Genomic DNA, 6,000 nt, shown 5'->3' on the forward strand with positions numbered 1-6,000 from the left:
CACACATATCTCTGAACCTTTGAAAGAGTCTGTATACATCTTAAGCGAATATTCATAAGACGAAGAACAGATACTAAACATTCCCATGAACATGAACTTAGTGGCAGTGTTGGAAAGAGTTTCAGTGAGCGAAAAATATTTGGTACATTGAAGTACGTTTAAACAATCAACCAGAATGTGAAGCCTATCCTAGAAAGGTATAGAAAGTAATTTTGTCTTCCATCGATGAAGTGTTTTATTAAATATCTTTCCTTGATGACGAGAAACCCACTCGAAATAAAAATGTATCTTAGTACGAGTCTCCTTATCAGTAAAAGCTTCCCTGTAAAAAATTATAGCTTGTCTAATATCAGAGATAGAAACCTCTTTTGCGAGATTAGATGATGTAAGCTTCTGAATTGATGGTTTTCGTGTACATCAAATCTGAAGGAAAGGTTACCCGTCAAGAAAAGGAATGGTTACTGTTTTCTTAAAGTAATGCTCCACGGAAGTATATTCTGCATTGAAACATTGGGCTTTTCGGTAACTGTCTTGTAGCATGCTAACATTAATGTTAAATTTGTTTGCGACATTACTGTTGTGCTTTAAGATACGATGTGAAGTTATATGACCGCAATCAGTACCTTATAACACTCTTATCTTAAGGAAATCACCCTATTCTAAATATGTGCGTGGCACCGCTCTATTCACGAACTACATAAACGGTTATCTCGGTATTATTGATATTTTTACCATAATCCGTTCAACGTCCCATGTTTAGAGGTTGGATGATGAAATACACATATTTACGGCATCAATGTAATTCTATTGCAATTAATAATTGCTCTATGAAAAAATACAAACAACAATAGTCAGTAGACAACAACGTTGTCAGTACATAATAACACTCGCCCAGAAGGAAGAATTGAACTACTCTGACGTTAATCAGCTACGGGTTTGAAGCTCGCACTCCGGACCACCGAAGACCATCTGGGCGGTAGTATGGTATTCCTTGGTTCTATATATAATGAGAAATTGGAAGTTAATTTATATGTTTGGTGTGAAAGATAAAACAGTTTAATAATTTAAACCTTTTAAAACTAAAATCAGTAAATTAAGTAAGTAAACTAGTTAAGTAATTTCTTTGCATTCTTATTAAAATAGTTTAGGTTAGTATTAACGAAATAAAATGTTATATGTCTTTTAAAGCAAACAATGAAATCTGTACTATAAACATTTTATTTTATTCGTAGTTAGAGAAGTTCACGACGTCTAGTAGTAAGTTTCTCAACCATGACGCTTTCTTGTTCGAGAGTTTTCCTTGTTTGTCGTCGAATTTATACATGATGACGTGTAGTGAAGTACCTTATAAATGTTTGGAAGAATGACCACTGTAGTTTTACGGTATATTTTATATTGTAATGTAGCACAACAAAATTTTATGGTAAAAGAGAAAGATATTTCGCACATAATAAAATAATATATTTGATTTGCCAATGACCAGTATTCGCTATTCAAGATGGCGGATGGTGATACTCACAACCATGCCCATGACACGCTCGTGCTGACTAGAAGTGTTCCAGCGTCATGCGGAGGAAGTGCGAGGCGTATCATCTCTAATATTAATGCTACGCCAGAAAGTGATGGTTTGAGTAACCAAGTTCAACCTTCCGTTGAGGTTAGTACAGCTGACATTCTACAACAGGCTTTTCAAGAAGCGTCTGAAGAACTTGAACAAATTACTGTAACATATGAAAATGTTGGTATTGCAGACGTTCATACTCAATTCTCAAGAAATGATGAACTCGCTGTTACTGTTGGAGACTCTTCCAACATTCATATTAATCGTGTTAATTCACAAAATGTTGAAAATGGTCTTAGTATATCCAACGTGACTAATAATGTAGGGCCAGTCAACAGACAAGATGTTAACAATAACAACAGTATTGTTAATGACAAAAAGGAAACGAGTCCTAATTTAGAAGTAACAGCACTGCCGCTTGGAAGTGAAATTCAAAATGTGAATTCTCTGTGTTCAGACCTTGTTAACCAAATAGTAGCAGTTGATGGGACCAATGGAGTAAGACTGATTCAACCTTCCGTTGAGGTTAGTACAGCTGACATTCTACAACAGGCTTTTCAAGAAGCGTCTGAAGAACTTGAACAAATTACTGTAACATATAAAAATGTGCAAAATGTTTTTGGTACTGCAGACGTTCATAGTCAATTCTCAAGAAATGATGAACTCGCTGTTACTGTTGGAGACTCTTCCAACATTCATATTAATCGTGTTAATTCACAAAATGTTGAAAATGGTCTTAGTATATCCAACGTGACTAATAATGTGGGGCCAGTCAACAGACAAGATGTTAACAATAACAACAGTATTGTTAATGACAAAAAGGAAACGAGTCCTAATTTAGAAGTAACAGCACTGCCGCTTGGAAGTGAAATTCAAAATGTGAATTCTCTGTGTTCAGATCTTGTTAACCAAATAGTAGCAGTTGATGGGACCAATGGAGTAAGACTGATCAACAGTGGTGATTTTCTAAGTACAAGCAATCATAATGTTCAGCCTTATGATCGACAGACTTTCATTGTAGCAATTCCTGATGTGACCGATGGACTTACTGATAATATTTCTTTTGTAGCACCTGTCTTGTCAGGAAGTTCTTCCTTGGTCAGCCAGCTTTCTGACGGTGTGTCTGTTATTGCATCCCTGTGTGATGTGCCATTTACAACAGTGCCTGCAAGTTCAATTTTACTACTTGTAGTGCCAGCAGTAGACATATCAGTACAATATCAAGAACAACTAGCTTACCACTACCAGTATCAACATCGGAGGTTTTCTCTGTTGTATCTCAGAGTTTGTCAGGAAATTCACAGACTATATCAGTGGTTCCACGTAGTTTGGCACAACCTTTAAGTCTTTCTGTGACACAAGCAACATTGCCAGATGAAGGTTTAAAAGCACATTCAGAGATTTCCTGTTTCTATAGGCTTGCAGAATGTGTTTCTAAGTGTTTCACCCTGCCGAAAAACTAGTTATTTGTGGAAAATAAAATTATTTATTTTATATCGATTATTTGATAACTGTTTCTTATATACTTTTCAAAACAAGAAACGCAAAAGGGATATTTTTGTTATTTTAAAGAGAAATATATGTAATAACGTTACAAGCTCAGAGTATGTGATGTTACACGTGTTAAGGCACTGATTGTCAGACCAAAATGACAATAAAAGTTGTGCACTTTGAAAACGGAGAAAAACATTGGATTTTCGCCAAAACGCATGCGTGTCCAATAAATTTGTTTGAGAGATCTGCATGTTCTGAAAGTGCAACATGTGCAAAATCCCTATAAAGTGACGGGTTCTCGGTGTCCATAGCTCAGTGTTAAACCACCGACACGCAATACAGTTACGCCAAGACTGACTGAAGCACAACGCAACAACGCCATTGGTCGCTTGAAAGCAGGCGAATCTCGATCAGATGTTGCCAGAGCTGTGAATGTCTACCCAAACACCATGACAAGGCTATGGAATCGTCACCAACAACATGGATCAACTTGTGACCGTCCACGATCTGGCAGACCTCGTGTGACCACGTACGCAGAAGATCGCAACATCCGGTTACGTCACCTTCTGGATACGACCACCACTGCGACGTCTACTGCCTCAACCATACCAGAGCTGCGTAGGATTTCCGATCAGACCGTACGCAACAGTCTACGAGATTCTTAGGCCCCATGTGCAACCCATCATGGTGAACGTCTACGACGTTTTTCAACATGACAACGCCCGTCCTCACACAGCCCGACTCACCACTGTCTTTTTGAGACACCACAACATCAACGTTTCTCCCTGGCTCTCCAGATAACAAGATTTAAATCCCATCGAACATCTTTGGGACGAGTTGGACCGACGTCTGCGACGTCGACAACCTCAACTGCAGACTCTACCTCAGCTTGCAGCTGCTTTGCAGGCTGAGTGGACAGCCATTCCACAGGAAGTGATTCGTCATCTCGTTGCTTCCATGGTCAGGAGATGCCAAGCAGTTATTGTTGCTCACGGGGGCATACTCGTTATTGACGTTGAGTGACGTTAAACTTCACCTAGTGAGCGTGGACTTCGCCTTTGCAGACTTTGGATGTTCAGCAGTGAGTATATATTTCTACCTTTCTTGATGAATCAGTACTAGACTTAATATAGTGAAGAAAACGTGATGAAAAAGGTAAGGTTTGGTTGAGGATTAGACCGCCTGTTTCTTTCTATACATGAGCGCCTTAATAATTGTTTCTTTAATCCTTATCGGTTACAACGTTTCTTGATCACTCAACACCAAACTAGACAGTGGGAATCATAATAACACGAAGAAGGTTATCAAGGACAATGGTATGATTTCGTTAATAACTACTGTACCTCATCTGTCAAGTTGACTTAAGGACATAAGAAAGACCATAAGGTGGGATAAACACCTATCGAATTTCATACTGAAAGAAGTAGTAAAAAAACAATATGTCTTTTTTCTGTTATTCTTACCTTTATGAATTTTTTGTTGAACATTTAATCATTATTATGTTAAAAATGGAAGCAAAATTTCTCATTGTTTTGGAAACGAGATTTTTATCTCAGTCCAATGGACGGTACTCAGATAGTATTAAGTAAAGATATTTTTTATTAGAACAGGATTAAAACTTAATAGAAATATGTATTACTCTAAGTAAATAGAGAAAAATTATATAGTGTCAGATATCAAAATCTGTGTGTATTTACTTCGGTTATATCAGTGTTTGAATACTTTTATCATAATCAATTAACATCTCACGAGATACTTAACTCGTTGAATGTTTGCTTGGAAAAACAAAATAGTGGTACATCCTGTATAAACGTAATGGTAAAATAATTTATAAATATCCGAAGAAAAAGTTTTCAGTTATCATTTAAAGAGAAAGAATCAACTCTCAATGTTATGTACATAAGTGGTCTCTAATGTAGAAATGAACTACTCTGATGTTAATTAGCTCCGTGTTTGTAGCCCGCACTCTAGACCACCAAAGATCATCTGGGGAAATGTAAAATTATATCTTTGGTTTATATATCTAGATGAATCTCTTGTATATTTATACGTTTGGTGTCATTACTGAGACGGCTTAAGAACGTTAATATTTTCAAATAAAATCAGGAAACTAAATATGCAGACGAAGTTTGCGGTGGGCGGTGATGACTAGCTGCTTTATTCTAGTCTTAAACTGTCAAATAGTTACCTGTTAGCTGGTTTGTTATTTTTTGCACAAGAACAATTGTCAAGCTTGACACTAAGCTGTGAAACGTTTACCACTGTTGGGAGTTGGAAATTCCACTCATCATAAAGAGATCAGGGCAACGGTTTAATGTTACAAACCAGTCTACAAATATCACGATAACTTAATACAAAACTTGTACAGCTTTGTGTCAAACTTGACAATTGTTCTTGTGTTAAAAAAACAGCTAACAGGAAATTATTAGAAAAGACACTCAGTGATAGTTATAATGTTCATGTTTAAACACTGTTAAGCATCCAGTTTTTTGGTTATTTTTACTTAAAAATAACAAAGGTAATAAGTCTTTTTACCTCTAAATGCTTTCAAGTATACAAGCACAGTTACGACAGAAAGTGTTCGTACCCCGGCGAGTAGTTTTTTCCTCGAAACTTAAAAAAGTATGATGATTAGGCTAATAGACGTATAGTATATTATAAATATTATACTAACACACATCTACATAAACATAAATTTTTATCTAAATTGAACGTAAATAAACTGTTTATAAACAAATAACCAAACATAGGAGGGGCAGAAAGTGTTCGTGCATCTACTTTAATGGTCAGTTATGAAGCCTTTCAGGTGAATTACTTGGCGCAATCTCTCCTCATAGACCTCCATGATTGTTTAACAGTACTCGACTGGTATTTTCTTTCATTCTTCTTTACAGAAGGCCTCCAACTCTTGCAAGTTTTTCGGATTACGCTGATGAATCCTGGTC

At 36.5% G+C, this 6,000-nt stretch overlaps 1 non-coding gene across 1 annotated transcript; it reads right to left on the minus strand.

The window, feature by feature from the left end:
• Positions 1–888: 888 nt before the first annotated feature.
• Positions 889–975, minus strand: TRNASTOP-UCA (transfer RNA opal suppressor (anticodon UCA)). Its single transcript has one exon. It is a non-coding gene; the product is annotated as a tRNA-Sec (tRNA).
• Positions 976–6,000: the final 5,025 nt, after the last annotated feature.

Source organism: Tachypleus tridentatus, chromosome 9 (genome assembly GCF_004210375.1).
Source record: "Tachypleus tridentatus isolate NWPU-2018 chromosome 9, ASM421037v1, whole genome shotgun sequence".
Lineage (NCBI taxonomy): Eukaryota > Metazoa > Arthropoda > Merostomata > Xiphosura > Limulidae > Tachypleus > Tachypleus tridentatus.